Below are 18,250 nucleotides of genomic sequence, written 5' to 3' on the forward strand. Positions count from 1 at the left end.
TACTCAGGAAGCTGGGTGCCTGCAGGGGCTGGAGGGCATTGCCATGGTGGTCTCCACCCATGACAGCTCTGGGCAGTGGGCAAGGCCATCCCCAAGGAGACTGGGGTCTACTTCTGTCGTTGGCTCTCCCCTGCCATGGGACCCTGGGAGGAAGCCTTTTCCCCATCAGGGTGTTGGTTTCCATGTTTGTGAATCAGCAGAGAAGGGAATCAACATCACCAAGTCTCTTGCCTCTCACCAACCTGGGCCCTATGTTCTAGAATCTAACAAGGGGCCCTGGAGAGCTCAGCAGGTTTCCTGATCTCAGGACACATGTCCATTGGCCAGTTTTGTTCCTCTCGTTCACTGAACACCTTTACTGCACCGTCCGTCAGTCCCTCACTCATTCGTCCGTCCATCCCTCCAGCGAGCGCCGGCCTTGCTAGCCTCAGAGGATAAACTAGATCTCATTCCTGATGTCCAGGGGCTCTGCCCACGGAGGAAACGGGCCTCCAGAAAGCTGCAGAAGATGCGAGCAGCCAGCCCCCAAGCCCCTGGGTGAACAAAGAAAGGGGGGGCGGGGCGGGGAGGGCTCCATGGAAGTACTTGAACAGAGTCCCCAAGGCCGGGAGGGCTTGGAGAGCCAGAAAGGGCTCTGAGCGTAACACGGAACATCTCCTGAGGCCAGGGGGTGGGGGGCCCGGGCTGGCTGTGTGTGCCTGCGCCCCGGTGCTGTGACAGGGGGCCGCGGAGGCCTGGGGACAGGCCTCTAGCATGAAGTTCAGGAGACAGGCCCTTGCTGGGGAGGTGGCAGGCGGCGGCCAGTGTCTGGGATGGCCCCACCTCGGGGCGTCAGCTCAGCCAGAGGGGCCCCGGTGGGCAGAGCCTGCAGGGCAGTGAAGCAGGGGGGAGGGGAGCTGCGGGGAAGCATAGTTTGGAGCTCACTGTGTCCCCTGCTCTGTCCCGCAGGACTTGCAGCGCTGCGCTCGGCCCCGTCGGACCGCAGGAGCCGTCGCTGTCTTTCCTGCTCGGCCTCCTTTCCCTGACACTCTCAGCAGCCGCACGTCCTGGTCGTCTGCAGAAGCCTCAGCAGGTGAGCGGGAAGGGCTAGACCCTGGTGGGGAGCTGGCAGCCCGGCTGGCACCGCTGACGACCCCGGGGGAGTTTTCACTTCTTCCTTGGCCTCCTCCTCTCAAATGGAGCCCGACAGCAGAGGGGGGTTGCGCCCGGGCCTGGGGCTTTGACATTGGGTGTATTCTTTTGCGGAGCCCCCTGCAGCCTTAAGCAGGCCTATGTCCCCGCTGCTGGGGGCCTCCGCCCTCTCACCCATACGTGAGAATGCTCACGGTGGGTCTGTAGACACGCTGCGCGTTTCGCTGTGAGCCAGGCACCGTGCTAAGGGCCGGGTGGTTATTAATTCTGTTTGTCCACACACCAATCTGTGAGGCCAGTGTTGGTATCATCCCCATTATACAGACAAGAAAACTGAGGCTCGTCGTTGGGAGGTAACTTGCCCAAGGTCCCATACGTGGCGTAGCCCCCCGTGGGGTTCACCTTTGGGTCTGTGTGGCCCCAGGGCACCAGTCCCTAATCCTTGGGGCATTCTGACCCTGGCCTTGGCCACCTCTGCTAGCCTCTTCTTGGGGGCAGGAGCTGATGCAATTGTGGCGTCATCAGAAATGCCAGGTCCTAACCCAGCTCAAGGCCACGGGAGGGGACTTTTACAAGGTAACTGCGGCCGCAGATGTCTGGGGTCATGACTCATTTGTAGATGATGTGACATGAACCAGCTCTGGCCTCCGGGGTCCCTGGAGGGGCACCTAGACCCCTTCTAGGGGAGGGCCGTGTTGGCTAGGTAAGGTTCTCACTCTCTTTTCAGTTCCTAGCTTGTATTAAGCACTTAATGTATGCCAGGCCTGATGTCAGGCCCCAGGGTACAGGGAAAAGGGGCTCATCTCTTTCTGCCCCCCGGCGGTGCCCCCCGGCGGGAAAGCAGGGAGATCACAGCAGATGCTGTGCGAGCCACATCCCAGTGGAGCCGGCAGAGGTTAGAGTGGGGCGTCCTGCAGGAGGTAACTCAACAGTGAGGAGCGTCGTGGGGAGACCGGAGCAGGGGATGGGTAGGAGAGCCCGGCAGGATGGGGATGAGGTTGGCAAGGGGACGGGAAGGTGGCGAAGGCCACAAGTGCCAGGCTGGAGAACTAGATCTCAAGGGCAGTGGGGAGCCATGGGGGGTTCAGAGTCAGGTAGACTCTGAAGGTGGCTGCATTGGAGAGGCCCTGCTAGAAGCAGGGGGGCTAGCGGGACTGTCCCGAGTCGCCGCAAGAGGTCAGATGCCTCAAGTAGGGCCAGAGCAGTGGGCACAGACAAGGGTGAAAATATAAGACCCAAGGCAGGGAAGTTGTCAGGGTTCCAGATGGNGGGAAGCTGCCAGGATGTGGGGAGAGGGTGGGTGATAGAGCTCTGAGTGAGTATGGGGAGTCTGGAGTCCGGGAAGGCTTCTTGGAGGCGGTGGGCCAGGCTGTGGTCCAGTGTATCTGTGAGAGAGCCAAGATTTTCGTGAGGAGGATGACTGGGGTGTCATTATAGTTACACGTGGCCATCACGTTCTCAGGCAGAAATATCAATACCCATAGGAGTCCTCACCCCCCAGGCATACCCATACGCATGAATACGTGCGCACACAGATGCACACGTGCTTGCAAACCTGTCCACGCGTGCTAAGGGGATACAGATGGGCACACGCACTCGTACGTGAACGGTCACGTGCACAGATGCACACAGCGATGTACAGAGGAACACCCCCTCACGTGTGCGTACCCACAGACATCACTCAGCATGCCGTGAACGTACCTATGCGTGCACTGACAGACCTGCACGCACGCACACGCTCACGGACACACGTTCACAAACCGCATTGACTCCACAGCAGAAAGGCACAAGCTCTCATACCACACACGTCCCCACAGGCGCACGGGGCTGCCCTCGTGGGTGTGCAAGGAGGGAGGTGTTCCGAGGGGAAGGGGCCATTCAGGGTAGCTTCTGGCCTGTCACAGCTCCGAGGGCACAGGGACGCGTTCTGCCTGGTGTGTGGGGGCTTGGCCTGTGTGCGGGGAGGGAATTTGGGAAGGACCTCTCGGGACAGCCAGGCGGTGGGGAGAGATTTGCCCGGTTGGCGTAGAGGGACAGGGCAGGTCGGGGATAGAGCCTGGCTCTCGCAAGGTCCCAGAGAAGTGCAAGTTCATTCACTGGCCCTTCTCCCCTCCCCCAGTAAGCATCCGTGAATGTCTGCTAGAATCAGGACCGGCCGGGGCGCCTGGGTGGCTCAGTTGGTTGGGCAACCGGCTTCGGCTCAGGTCATGATCTCACAGTTCGTGGGTTCGTCCCCGCGTCGGGCTCTGTGCTGACAGCCAGCTCGGAGCCTGGAGCCTGTTTCAGATTATGTGTCTCCCTCTCTCTCTGACCTTCCCCTACTCACACTGCCTCTCTTTCTCAGAAATAAATAAAACATTAAAAAAAAAAAAAAGAATCAGGACCAGCCGCATGATTTGCCCCGTGCAAAACAAAAATGAGGGGGTCATTGTTCACAAATGATTACGGATTTCAGGATGGTAGAGGCAGCACGGGGAGCCAGGGGTGGGGCCTTCTAAGCGTGGGGCCCCGTACGTGTGCTCGTGAAGCCAGCCCTGCCCATCACAGGGGTACTGGTCGTGGGATTAAGTGCCAAGAACTGAGTTTGGGTGCTGACTCCACCGGTAGAGACCTTGGGCGTGGCCCCTGTCACCTGTGGGAGCCTCGTCTGCCAAGGGGAGCGATGTCGCCGTCTTCACAGCAGTGCTGGCCTCCACGTTGTCCCTGGCAGCCTGGGACAGCGGCCTCAGTTTGGGTGGGATCACACCCTCTGTCAGGCAGTGGTGTTCAAGGATTCCCTGACCTTGGGCAGCCTCGTTTTTCTGTGCTTTGCCAAACCCACCACGGCAGGGGCGGTGGGAGGGTCTGCTCTGTGCTTTATTTGCAATCTTCTGCCTGATCGTCTTTTGCTCACCCGCCTCTGCTTGGCGAACTCACCCCTGGAGGTCAGATGCCTGGTCTCTGAGCCCAGCCTCTATCTCCCAGCCTTTGCCCTGGGACCCCTCCGGGAGCCACCGCAACCTCGTGCACTGTAGACTTCTCTACAGCGTGCAGAGCTCTGTCACACTCCATCAGGCCACTGAGCAAGCCCTTCAGAGGGCCTGTTCCCGTTTGCTGAATGGGAAACGGAGGCCAGCGCCCGGGCTGAGGTCAGGCCCACAGCAGGCAGGGGGGCAGACAGTGGCGACAGAGGGAGGTCCCTGGGCTCTTGCAGTGACTGGCTTTCCCCCCACGCAAGAGCTCCAGGGGTGCGTGGGGTGCTCGGCAGGGCCCGGTGGAGCTGGAAGTCTGGCCGGCTGGAGTAGACAAAGCCCCGCCCCTGTTCCTCCCTGCGGGCGGCTTGGCCCCGTTCCCACCGCCAGACGGACTGGAGCCAGATGTATGTGGTTCCGGAGCCCGAGCGAGTCCCGCGTCAGGTGGAGAGGTGAGAGGGCCCCAGCTGGTCTGGACCCTAACAGCCTACGGAGGGTGGACACAGAGGGCTTCTCGCCGGGGGCACGACAGCTGGCCCCATGTGGCCGGCACTCTGTAAAAGGCGCTCTAAACACCTCTGGTGGACAAATGCGGAGGGCACTGACACGGTCAAGGGTATGAACTCTGGGCCCGGGCTCTGGGCCTAGCTCCGCCTCTCCTCTGCGATGCCAGATTAGTGGCTGAACCTCTCTGTGCCTCATTTCCTCATCGCTATAGTAGGGATAAGAATAGGACCTACCTCACCGCGTTGTGAGGAATCCGGGGAACGAAGCCATGTGAATCCTTGCGACGGTGCCTAGAACATGGCTTGCGCCCCACAGTGTGCGGCTTGATGGTGGGCGAGCAGCTGGAGGAGGGTGACAGAGCTGACGCGAGTGCTGGGGACACATGGGAGGGGTGGTGACATGGTCGGTGTCATTTCAGAAAGGACGTAGGGAGACAGCAGGATTGGGGTTAGGCTGGATTTGAGTTTCATATGAGGTAATCACCAACAGCGGTCGATCACACCTCTGTGGGCAGGGACCTGGGGTGACGGCCACACTCCCTGGCCAGCCCCTCCAGCCCCTGGTTTGTGGCTTTGTGCTGCCAGCATGCCTACCCATCAGCTGTCAGTCAGCAGGCTTCCAGCGTCACATGGTAAAAGGAGAGCTCGGGGCTGGCTGCAAAGACCTTGAATGCCAAGTCCAGCTCACAGCAGGCCTGGCCATGGCCACGCAGAGCTGGCGTTCCAGGGTCCCCATGTGGCATGCCTGTCAGTCTTCAGCACCAGCTGAGAATGCACACCCCATTCTCCATGCCTGGAATTTGTTGCCTGCAGCCCAGGCCCCTCCACCCCCACCCTGCCCTGAGCCTGCAACCCCGATCCCAGCCTGGAGCTGGAAATAGTCTGTAGCCCACTGATCGTTCCTGCCGCAGGTGGGACCCTCTCTGGGTCAGCAGAGCGGGGCTGCTGCCCTGGCAGGCTCTCTGAGCAGGACTTTGTTCAAGCCTCAGCCCTGCTTACACACCTGCTGTGTGACCTTGAAGAAATGACTGCCCTTCTCTGAGCAGTTATTTATTGGTGTGTAAAACCAGAGGCCTGGGACAGATCAGGGGACAGAAACTACAATGATCTCAAGGGACTCAACAACCCAGTGAAGCTGAGATTATCCTATTATAAGGATAAGGAAACTGAGAGCACAGAGAGGTTAAGAAGCATACCTGGGGTCACAGAGCTATTGGTATAGAGCTGGGATTCAGCCCTGTTTTATTTGACACCATAATATGTGTTTTCCCCACTATATCCAACTGTCTCGGATAGGTACTTGCATGTGTCTGAGCTATCTGTTCCCTCAGTCAGCCTGAGTGTGCTGAACACTTACCAGGCTCCAGTACCGTGCTAGGCATTGGCATCCAAAAATGAATCTGCATTTGAGAAGCTGAGTAAGCACAACCCTGGGCTTGGAAATCACAGAGTCTCCAGTGCAGAGCGTGCTGGGAGGGGGCCCTTGGTGGGTGAAGGCAGTAGGAGCTGGGAGGAGCAGCTCTTCCCTGATGCTAAAGGAGTCAGGCCGGGGGGGACTGCCTGGAGGAGGAGGCTGGATCCCCACACAGAGGAGTGGAAGACTAATGTCTTCCTGGGGTGTCCGCACAGCTTGGCAGGGCTACCCAGTGGGATGTCTAGTTGGAGAGGAAGTTTCATTCAGACAGCTGGAAACATGCTGAGGCCGCCCCTGAGGGCCTCGAAGGCCGAGCCAGAGTTTGATCTTGCTCCTGCAGAGAGGGGGGAGCCAAAAGGGCCATCAGGCAGTAGCTCCTCTGTAAAGGACAGGAAGGGAGGACGGCCTTTGGCCCACCAATTGGGGCTCCCGGCTCCCCCCAGAGATGGTGACAGCAGGGAGGAACAGGGCTGTGGGCTTGTTTGCTCCAGCTAGCTGGACCCCTGGCTTCTCCAGGCCCTCTTCAGCACCCCTGCCAAGGCAGAGTGAACCCTAAGTGAGGTGGTGGGGACAGAGAGGCCTGAGATCAGCCCAGGGCCATAAAGCATCACCGTGGCAGGGGGCAGGAAGCCAGCAGGCCAGGCAAGGGGCATTTCTCCCGAGGGTGGGAGGAAAGGTCTGGGTCCCCGTGTGGCTCGCCTGGAGTCCAGTGTGAGTCTCTCCGGTTGGGTGTGATCACCCCTGTAGGTCCACAGGGCTACACATGCACCACAGGGACCCCTGACCTTGACCTCCAACAGGACTCTGCAAGGATGGGGTGGGATTTGGTAAATTACACCAAGAGGGATTCCCTGGGTGTTTCTCGCTGTGGGTACTTCTCCCTCCCACTGGTATTTGCTCGCCTGGCTCTGTCTGAGCCCTGGAGTTGCTCTCCCGCTGGTCCATAAGCCACACATTTAGGATGAGGACAGGCACGCCCCTGCCCTGTGTCTCAGGTCCCAAGCCTCAGTGGCCTTGCAGGGCGGGAGCGGACACTGGGCGGGACTGCCGGGCGGTATCTTTATTTGAAGCAAACGTCCCTGGTGCTCTGGGGATGCATGGTATCTAGAAATCATTTGGTCTAACGCCTCATGGTACAGATGGGGAAACTGAGGCTCAGAGATAGGAGGGAACAGCCCAGAGTGGCACGGTATGGCACTCCATGCTTTCAGCTGAGCCCACCACCACCCTGAACTGCTTTGGAAGCATGGCAGGTGTCGACTCTGGCAGGGCCCGCGACCTGCAGTGGTGGAAGTGACCTGGCTGTGGGGCACAGTGTTTCTAGAAAGGCAGGACCAACCCCTGAGGAGCTGGGGGCACAGAGATCAGAGCCCAGGAAGTTTTGGGGGTCTGGGGAGGTTTGCCCAGAGAGAACTTGCATGGGGCCCCCTCAGACCTGGCTCTGTTAAGCCTCTTTTGTATTCCACCTCCTATAATCACGGCTCCTGCCAGGCGTCTAACCATTAGGACTCTCTCCCCGTCTGTTTACCAAGAAGTGAGGGCTAGAGATTGCAGGCCGAGATGCCAGGGCAGAGAGAATGCTCTGGAGTCAGGGCTCTATGTCAAAGCTGACTGGACACACGGGGGGTGAAAGAGGAAAGTAGACTCAGGAAACTAGAGGCCACCTGTCTCTCGTCCGCCCTTTGCCAAGCCACAGCAGGGTGCACAGCGGCCTGCAGTCTAGGACAGGTGGATCTGCAGGTATCTAGAAATCACATCTGGGCTCCAAGGGAGTCTAGGGTCAAAGAGGGCTTCCTGGGGCTCCTGGGTGGCTCAGTCAGTTAAGCGTCTGACTCTTGATTTCAGCTTAAGTCATGATCTCATGGTTCCTGAGATTGAGCTCCTCATCCGGCTCTGTGCTGATAGTATGGGACTTGTTTGGGATTCTCTCTGCCTCTCTCTCTTTCTGCCCCTCCCCCGTGCACACTTCCTCTCTCTCTCACTCTCTCTCAAAATAAATAAACATACATTTAAAAAAAAAAAAAGGAGAAGAAGGCTTCCTGGAGGAGGTGGAGCTCCAGGCGGACCCTGAAGGATGAACGTGACTGTGAACTGAAAACATTCCAAGCGAAGGGACCAGCTGGGCCAAGGCCCTGAGGCAGGCACTCAGAGTAGGGGTGAGGGGCACATCAGTGAGCTGGATGGAGGGCCCAGACTGGGCGGTGAGGAAATGAGTTGGACATGCCCCCTAGAGGCCAGATGGCAGAAGGAGGAGGAAGAAACTTGCACTTTGCTTCTAACTTACTAAATCCCTGAGCAGATTCCTGCCCTACTTCAGTGCCTCAGTTTCCCTCAGTTCTCCCTGGAGTTCTAAACACAGCAGGTCAGTGCCTCAGTGGAAGGGCCTGCCTTTGGGGAGGGTGTGGGCAGGCTCCCTGGGAGTCGGCGGTCACTGGGCAAGGGCGCGGGTGCTGGACCCAGGCCTTCTCTTTATCTGGGAAGAGCTGACCTTGGACTCCAGGGGCTTGCCAGGCATCTCAGGCCCCCGGGGGCAGACCCTCCTGTGGGCTAAGGGTCTGGCTCCCAGAGCAGAGACTCTGGAGCTGAGAGTTTGGGGGACGGGCCTCCCCTGTCCTTCCTCTCATCAACTGTGCTGCTTTTCTGCTCTCAGAGAAGGGGAGAACAGGTGGCCGTCCGCAAGGACATGGGCCAGCTCAGAGGCGGACATAGAGGGAGGGCCAGGCTGCCCTCCGCAGAGCCTCTTCAAGACCCCGGCCCCCGTCACCCTCGTAAATAATAAAATGGCCGGCTTCGTGGGGGTCCGTGGTGCAGAAACTGCAGTTGTAGAAGAGAAGGCTGGAGACTTGGCCAGGGTCACGCCGCCAATCCGGAGCTCAAACCCAGGGTCCTAGGCCCCTGCTTGAGCTCCTTTGGGAGCCAGGCCAGGGTTTCCTGTTCATGGCCAGAAGGCAGATGCGCCAGGGCCTAGAGGAGGTGGAGGAAGGGAGACCCACCCTGGGGGCCCGGGAGCCGAAGACCTAGACGCCAGTCACTGTGTCTCTTGCTTGGCTCCAGCTCCTTTAATTGGCTGGGTCTGCCAGCGTGCTGACATTTACCTGGTGGGGAGGAGGGCCTCCTTCCTCTTGAATCAAGAGGCTAAAAATAACTAGGCCCAGCTTCCCAGGGCCCCTGCCCGGCCAGCGCCTGGCTGCCCACCTCAGCGACCTTTCTCCTGGGTGCCGGAAGCTAATTACTTTGTGAGCATGCAGTTCCTCCCGCCGAGGACGTCCTAGGGGTCAGGGCAGGAATGGCATTGCTCACTCGGCTCCTAAGACTGAAGACAGGTCTCGACAAGGCCTGCCTGACCCCCAGGTATTGGAGCGATGGGCCTCTGCTCCAACCTTTGCACCCACCCCCTTTTTCCCCGGGGTCGGGTGGGGGGGTAGTACCCTGCCAGGCTGGCCACCCTACCCCTACGTGCGTAGGGCCCCTTCCTAGAGCTGTGGGTTTCTCCAGGGTTGCCTAAACTCTAAGGGGAGGGGAGGCTGTGCCCCCTCCTCCTCGGAGTTACCTGGTGCTCACCTCAAGTCCAAACACCGACCTATAGGTCGTGGCCTCCTGCCTTCCTGCTGTCTGTTCATCCTGTTACACGAGCACCTAGGAGGTGCCCAGACCTTGGAGCTGGACGCGTTTAAATCCAGCCGTGCAACCTCAGCACGTTTCCGAGCCTCTGTGTTCTCATCTCTGAAACGGGCATCACCAGCCATCTGGTCGTGTGGTTGTCAGAATGAAATGAGGTCATTTGCAGAATGTGCCAGATCAAGAGAGCTGGGCCCCCAGGGCCACGAGGAGGCCTGAGTACCTCTGGGGGCTTTCCTTTCTCTCCCCCTTTCTCTTACTATGGTATAAGTAGACCCTAGTCAGCTAATCAGTTTGGTTGGTGTGTTCGGATCAGAGGGGGACCGTCTTGGTCCAGAGTGAAGACTAAGGACTCAGTGTCCCTGAGAGCAGGGGTTCCTATGCAGCTCCAGAGTGGCCTGCCCCCCTCTCCCCCCGTCCCGGCCCCGCCCTTGTGTTCGCCTAGTTCTTGCCCTGGGTCAGCGTAACCAGAATTGTGTTGACACTGGCCTACAGACCCCTGGCTGCAGGGTCAGCCCAGTGAAAATAGAAGCGGTTTTCTGGGCTCTGTACTTGCTAGCCGTGAGCACCTGGCCGGTGGCCGAGCTCCTCCGTGTGTCGGTTCTGCATGTGAAAATGGGGGTAGTAACGCCCCCTGCCCCGTAAGCGCCGAGAGATTGAACTAGCACATATGTACCGTGGGGTCTGGCTCGGGGCGCGCACTCAGGGTGCATCAGGCAGGCCTCGTGGTGGTAAGGTAGTGGGAGCACTCGGTGGTAATAACCGTGGCCGCCTGCCAGTTGTTGAATGGCGAGTGGCGGATGCTGTGTCTGGTGCTGAGCACTTTACATACGTTATTGAACTTCATCTTCGTGACAGCCGTATGCAAAGTGCTCTTATAAGCTCTGTGTTCCAGATGAGGAAACTGAGGCACAGAGGGGTCACATACAGTCTGAAAGTGGTAGAACTAAAAACCTGAATGTAGATTGAGCGCTGCTAGGGTGACCAACTGTTAGGGTTTGCCTGGGACCACCCCTGGGTTTAGGACCGGAAGTTCCACGTCCCTCACGCCTCTCCGTTCTGGGCTCAGCAGGACAGCCGAGCGTGCTGGCCCCACCGAAATCCTAAGCCCCTCCAAACCCTCTGGACCCCCTCCTTTGGCTCTGGGGCTGGCTGGTGCACTCCGGGCTCTGGAGGCCCTGCTCCCGCTGGGCCCCTTCCCCCACCTCACAGATCCCACTTCTAGACTGTCCTCCTTGCCCATCCCCCACAGCCCCTGCAGCTCCCCCCACCCCCATCCAGCTTCCTCTTCTCCCTCTCTCCGCTCTGCCAGCAGGAGGGCTGCGGCTGTCTCCCCCACCCCCCCACCAGACTTCACTCTCCCCGTGTGCACTAAGGGCTTCGGCACCTCTGCTCCTGACTTTCTAGAAATGCTCTGGAGACCTCTTCCCTTAAAAGAGGGAAGGCAAAGTGAGCCCCCACCCCCGGCCCTGGCCCAGGCAGCCCACCGGCCCTTCCGGTGAATTGATGGAGGGCACTGCTGACAAAGGATAAAGGTCAGCAGGGGGACAGAGCCGAGGTGGTGGCAGCCTGCTGGCCCGCACTGCCCTCCCCCACGGCAGGGCGTCCTAGGGGACGGGGCTCCGTGCTCCTTGGGGTCCTGGTCAATTCCTATTGACTCAGGCAGCCACAGGCTCAGCACGGCTGAACCGCCGAGCCCCCAGAGGCCTAGGGGAGACGCCCGGGTCATCCTTGACACCTATCCTCTCCCTCACCCCCACATCCAAGGCTCATTTCGACCCCCTGACCCATCGCTGGACCTTGATGCCCTCACCACCCGCACCTTCTGCTGGCATTCGGGTCCGACGTCTTCTTGCCCCTCAACTCCTCAGCCCTTCCCAGCCCTCTGCTGCCCTCCCTGGCTTCCCACTATCACCAGGAGTAAAGTCCGAATTCTGAGGTTGACATTCAGGCCCTTCTGGAGCTCAGTAAGGCTGCCTGGAGCCCTCTCTCCCTGATCGGGTATCTCTCCCTGCAGACATGTCCCTTTCCAGGACCTGGCCCACCACTTTCCCTCCCAGGACGCTGTCCTCTGGTGGAGGTTGGAAGAGGTCTGTGGTGAGGTAGAGGAGCACCCTGAGGGCCAAGCCTGTGGCAACAGCCTGTGACCAGGACACTGGCCCCAGATGGTGCCCACTCCATGCCTTTCCTCAGACTCCCCCTTAGGCCACTCAGCGTGCCTCATGCCCTAGCTTCCGGAGGGCAGGAGCCGCCTGTCTCCCCAGCTCACATAGAGGCTAAGCCCCAATGAGGGCGGGAGGCACACTGGTTAGTGTGCAGGCTCTGAGACCCGACCCAGCTCTATCACGTATTAGCTGGGTGACCTTGGCAGTCTCTTGACCTCTCTGAGCCTGAGCGGTACTATTTGTGGGCTCTGTAGGAACAGTTCCTCCATCACAGGATGGTGAGAGTCCATGTAATGACAGGTGTTGAGTATTCGCAGGACCCTGGAACATCTTACGGATCAATAAAGTCACCTCTTATCATTACCATCGGAGCAGGCAGCTACCCTATTCAGGAGATTAGAGCCCTGCACTCCAAATGGGCTCCTCCTATGATTTGAATGGACCTTCCGCTCTGCCCCCTCACGGCCCCCTCTCTGCCCTTCATCCTGTCCCAGCGCTGCTCCCTCACATCCCCTACAACCCCAGAAACCCCAGACCTGCCCAGCTTCTTGCTGTCACCTACACACCTGCCGTATCCACCCTGTGTCCACAAGACGCCTTCAGAGCAGGGGCCAGGATTTTTTGGTTTCCCCTGCGGCCCCTCACAGGCACCTAGAGCACAGTAGGTGCCTAATAGTTGTTTATTGGGTTGAACTGACGTGCACCAAGCCAAAGTCACCTCTAAGAACCACACAGCAGTGAGCAGCTGGCCCCTGTGCTCATCTGCACACTGCCCAGGGGCGTTTCTGAGATGGGCGTGACACTAGGTGAGATGCTTGCCCATTCGGCCTCCTTGGTGCGCTTGGGGGCGCGGGGGAGGGGACTGGGGCGCCGCCAAGGTTTGACCACCGTGTGGGAAGGTGTTTCAAAGCCGGTACCTCTTCCCGTCCTCTGAACTGCCTTATTTGCCTGGGTCCCTTCCCCACCCCCACGGTTTTCTGTGAAATTGTGTTATTATATTTAAACAAATCAATTCCACTGCAGAGTTTTCCTGTCCTAATGATGAGTGTGCAGCACAAATGCCATTGATTCCTCACAGCCCTGAAAACCAGTTGATGAATAGCACCCGGGCTGGTCTTTGGAGAGGCACTTAGAGCAGTTCTGCGCAGCCCCCTCCGCTCCCCCGCCCATGCCGCTCCCACTCANACACCCCCAGCGGCGCTGGGGGTGGAATGTCATCACAAGGAGCTGGCCCCTTGTGCTGGTGAAACAATCACAGTGGAGATTTTTATTGATTTTGGCCGAAGGCAGGAGCAAGGCTTACGGAGCAGAGAAGTGGTGCGGTGTGATCTTTGTCTTCCCTTACAAGTTCAGAGCTCCGTCCCGAGTGATGAGTGACGGCAGACAGAGGCTCAGGCACCATCTCCAGACCTCGACGGTGCTGCTTTCTTATTAAAGGGGCTGGAGAGCTGGCTGGCCTGGCGAGTGCGAGGTTCTCCTTGGTGAAGTCCTTCGGAAACCCCACTGGTCAAAGTCGCCGCTGCAGATTTGCAGATCACCGCCGCGGGCTTGTTTGAGCTTTTTAATGGCCCTGGGTTCAGGTGGACAGGTATTACTGCTTCTAGTTTAGACATGGGCAGCCTGAGTCCAGGGCAACCGCTGGAGTGGGGGAAGGGCTGCTGGCTCTGCAGCCAGAGGCGCCCCAGGCCCTGACTGCTCCCATCTCTCTCCAGCACCAGCAACGACAGGAAGTTCCTCTGACTACCAGCCTTTGTGCTGTCCCTCACCTGCCCCAGGGCTTTCTGTCCATGGAGTCCAGGTTATCAGCTGGAAGGAAGGGCCTAGCTGGTGGCCGTCACGCGAGGGTCTCAAGTGGGCTCTCTGCGGCATGCCACACAAGCCTGTGGCCTGGGCCGGGGTAAGGCAGGCCGGAGCAGCGGGGACTGCAGCAAATGAGAGTGCCTGCCTCGCCTAAATCCCTAAAAGCGCAGAGGTTGTAATAACTCCGCACCCATAAAACTGTACGGGATGGGACCGTGGGCTGAATTTGTCATGGTCCGTCCCCCAGTCTAGTACAGGCCTTTGTTTTGGAGAGGAATGTGTGGCCTGGAGTTGAGAGTGGCTCCTTAAGGTCACAGCGCAAGGCCATAGAGCTAGGACTTGAGTCTGGGAGGAGGTGGGGCCTCTGGCAGTGCTGTGAGGCCACCCCAGCAGGCAGGGCTAGGGGGCAGGGCAGGGGGTTATCTAGGACAGATAGGCCCCGCACCCAGGAGACCCAGGAGTGGCCCGGGGTGCCTCCCTTCCCTTCACTGTCAGAGCACTTACACCCCCCAGCCCACCCCCCAGACAAACCTCCTGTCCCTTATAATCAGGTTAGCCTCCTGCTCTGTGCTCCTCAGCTGAGCTGAACCAGCTGCCTCTAATGGCCTGTGGCCCTCCCCCTCTCCCTGGCTCTGGGGGTGGGGGAGGGGAAGCTAAGAAATGAACTGTATGTGGGAAGGGGCTACCTTGTTCTCTCCATTTAGACCTTTCCGTGGCTTCTAGGATGAAATCCAAACCCTTAGCCTGGCATCCAGGACCCATTACTATGATGCCCTGGTCATTTCTTAAGCCTCCACACGCCTGATATACTCTTTCCTGTGGTCATGGGATGCTATTTCCCACCTCCCGGTCTTTGCACATGCAGGTAGGTCCTTTTGCTACTTCCCACCTTCTCGGAAAACTCCTATGCAGCCTACAAAACCCAGCTCTCGTCTCTTCCTCTGGGCTGCCTTCTCTCAGGACTCTTGCCTCTGTACCCCCACTGGATACTCCACTGGTCTGGAATGTAATCCCTGTGTTTGTCTACTTTATTCTGCACCTGGTTCTGCTGAGTCCCTGGAGGAAAAGGAGAATCTTCTAGAAGAATATGCCTCTGGATGCAGTATGGAGAAGGCTCATTGAAGGAATAGGGTCAGCAAAGAAAAGAGAAGCAGGGAGCAGGGTTGGAAAAGAGACAGGGAGTGCACAGAACAGCTGTTCCCAGCCCCTCCACACAACTCCAGCCTACTTCCTGTCAGGGAGGCCATGCCCAGTGACACATGCAGGGCCTGAAATAGACACGTGGGGGCCTTGGTGGCACACCTCCGCAGCCCAGCACTGAGCACCAAGCACCCTTCCACTCCTTAGGCGTTGAAACTCCTCTTCTCCTAGGACCCTGCCCCTGCAGCCAAGACCCCCTTCCCCAGCCATGCCCAGGCCTTTTCCCTCCATTCCTGCTAACTTTGTTTTATAAATAAACTATATAAATAGGCCCCTCTGATTCCTCGGAGCATGCAAACGTTTAAGGACTGGGGCACGGCTGCAGGCATAATTGTACTACCAAATCCATCAGCTGCCTAATTACCATTTATTTTGCATTTATTTCTGCTAATTAAAAAGAGAGAAACTCCTAACAACTTTTACGTAAATACTATATTTGTTCTATGTAAAGACGGGATGCTAATTTGCTGGTGATTAGCTGATTATCTAATTTTGTAGCTGTCACACAGGATGGCCCCGTCTTCCCTTGGCACCCCAGAAGCCACTCGAAGCCCCTGATCAGGTGTGGGAGGCATAGGTCAAGGGAGGTCTCCGTAGGTGGTTAGAAGGTCTGTGGGAGGCCCAGAGGCCACCGGGAGCATCAGATGCCTCCAGGATTCAGAGAGGCTGAGAGGGACCTTTGGCTCATGCAGTTTCTGTGCAGATGAAGAAACGGAGGCCCAGAGAGATCTAGCATCCCCCAGTAAAACGGTAGCAGAGACAGACTCCTGACGCAGGTGTTTAGGCTCCCCTTCCAGTGTTCATCCTGCTGTATTGAGCTAACGCCAGGGGGAATTTGCAGGGAGATAGCTTTATCTGCAGCTGAGAAATATCTGGACCAAACTCCAGCCCCAGTAGAGGAAAGCTGTAGTCTGGTCTGAGCTGGTGGCCAAACCAAACTTTCTGTGTACCCTTCTGGAAACATACACCTTCTCCCAGTTTCCCACCCAGCTCTGGGGTCTGCTTCCACAGGCCGCTCAGCACAGCTATGGAGGCTTCTCCCCCCGCCCCACCCCAGTCCAGGCCAGCTTCCCGGGACCTGCCTACACACGGCATCGCGAGGCGCCCTGGGGGGCTCCCAGGATTTCTGCAAGTGTCCGAATTTCAGATCTTCAGATTATGTATTTATTTTCATGGGAATTAGAATAAATATAGAATTAATATAGCAAACTCTGATTTCACAGACAGTATTGCTTTGAATGAGAATAAGAAAAAAGAAAGTGATTTAAATAACGAAACGAAAATAATTTAGAGGGAACACAGATGTGGCTTAAAGTATCTAGTAACTGAAGTTGGGGACGTGCTTGGGGTGGGTCTGAAAGCGCCAGGTCCAGAGGAGGCCAGGCGGGTGAGGCCAGGGTCAGAGCAGGGACGTTCAGTCAGGGTTGGCCAGTCCCTGGCCTGAGGGCCACCACTGCCCCGTCCCACGCCCAGGCCAGCAGGGTCCCTGGGTCCTGCCCTTCTGCGGTCTGCAGGGATCAGCCCACTTCAAAGGAATCACTTGGCCTCAGAAGCAGTCTAACAGGACTGTTTCGGGGGGCCAGAAGGTCAGATCTCTGCCTGGTGACCGGCTGTGGGTGAGCGACTTCACAGGGATTTTCTGTCCGGCCAGCTCCCCATGCGTTGGCGGGCAAGACCCTGGCTCTCTCTCTTCCTGGGCAGTCTGAAAACAGCCAGTTCAGACAGGAAGGCAGAGTGACTGACCGGGCCAGGTGTCCTCTGGGTGGCCAGAGAGGTCAGGACCAAGGTCAGCATGGCCCATTGGAAATCTCGGAGGCCAGAGACCCAGCCCTGGGTCCCTCTGTACAATGGGAGATGGTTGTCTTTTCCTCCTAGGGCTGCTGAAAGGACTCTGAGGGCCGTGTGCAAAGCGCCCCTTGGAGCCGTCCTCCGTGCAGCTGGTGGTGAGCCCAGCTACCCGCCCGGGGCCTCCCTTGGCCACCAGCCGCCGCCACCGTGTCTATGTGAGGTGACTGCCGCCAGAGATCTCCCGCTCATCTGCCCTTTTATCGCCCTGCACACAATCAGGGGAAGCCTGGAAGGCTAGGGGGTGCGGGCAGATGGAAAACAAAGAGAGAAAACAAAGGCATTGCTCTGAGGAGGCCAAAAGGCAGGGTGCGTCCTCCCTGTGCAGCAGCCTGGCCAGCCTGTCCCACCAGCGCCAGGCCCTGGCCGCCCCCGGGCTGCTGGCCACCTGCGACCTGCCCCACCCCGATAGAAACCAGCCTTGGACCTCAGAGGGGGTCACCACTCACTGGGTGACCCTGGGGAAGCCACGTTTCTCATCATGTCTGAAATGAGGGAGTCTGACACTATGCTGTGTGACCTTTAGCAAACCCCACTCCTCGCCGCCCCCACCCCCCCGCCACTGCTGAGGGTCTCCTTGCCTGGGCCCAGCCCATCTCTAGGACACCTCCCTAGCCCCTCGAAGTCAAATGGGCCCACTTCTGCCCGTAGAGAGGACCGCCACATGCCCTAAGGAAGTAGGGGCGCCCGTTTCCCACCAAGATCATGGGGCTGGTATGTAAGGATTTGTGCAGAATGAATGAAATTGTTTAATTGCGGGGGGGCTTAACTCAGTGTCTGGCCTCATCCGCTGCTGCTGTCGTCGGAGCCCCTGAGTCAGAGAAAACTCTCCTGGGCCCTCCAGAGCAGTACCAGCCAGCAGCAGGGAGGGCTCATAACTGTACCAAGGCCGGGCTATCGGGGCTCACATCCTGTCTGTGTGACCCTGCCTGGTTCCTTAACCTCTCTGTGGCTGCGTCCTTGTGTGTGAGAATAGGTATAATGCATACTTTGCAGGTTGTGGTGAGATTAAATGGGTTAATTCACATAAAGTACTTCGAATGGTATCAGATAAAGGCCCATTAACATTAGGTATTGTTATCATTGTCAGTTGCATCACTGTTATTGATCAGAGGCAGACTCACCGGGGAAGGCATCAAGCGCCAGCCTCCAGGCCCCACCCAGCAGCGCCCTGGTGCCTGTGGGGGCTTTGCAGGCAGCTGTGGATTGTTCCAGATGGGGCAGGGCAGCAGGCTGCTTGCTGTCAGGGACATTTCTGTGTGCCTCTCCCATAGATGGTTTAGAGGGGCCTGCACTCCTTAGGTTCCAGGAATTTGTCGTTGCTTCTTTTCTTGTTTTAAATATGTTTTTGTAGGGACGCCTGGGTGGCTCAGCAGGCTAAGCGTCCGACTTCGGCTCAGTTCATGATCTCGCGGGTCGCGGGCTAGGGCCCCGCGTCTGGCTCTGTGCTGGCAGCTCGGAGCCTGGAGCCTGCTTCGGATTCTGTGTCTCCCTCTGTCTTTGACCCTCCCCTGCTTGTGCTCTGTCTCTCAACAAAGAATAAATGTATTTTAAAAATTAAAGAAAAATAAATATGTATTTGTAATTCTATATACATTTCTGAAGAAAACCCAAAACTAG

General features: G+C 58.0%; 1 protein-coding gene across 5 annotated transcripts in view; it reads left to right on the forward strand.

Annotated features, from left to right (window-relative positions):
• The window catches only part of ZMIZ1 (zinc finger MIZ-type containing 1), a 202,167-nt gene that overhangs the window by 24,689 nt on the left and 159,228 nt on the right, over positions 1-18,250 (forward strand). For all 5 annotated transcript variants that reach the window (XM_077746414.1, XM_077746409.1, XM_077746413.1 and 2 more), the window contains exon 2: positions 949-1,072. The gene's annotated coding sequence lies outside the window, so the exon portion shown is untranslated. The remainder of the gene's footprint in view (positions 1-948; positions 1,073-18,250) is intronic.

The sequence above is a fragment of the Crocuta crocuta genome, unplaced genomic scaffold, assembly GCF_008692635.1.
Source record: "Crocuta crocuta isolate KB4526 unplaced genomic scaffold, BGI_CrCroc_1.0 scaffold28, whole genome shotgun sequence".
Classification (NCBI taxonomy): Eukaryota; Metazoa; Chordata; class Mammalia; order Carnivora; family Hyaenidae; genus Crocuta; species Crocuta crocuta.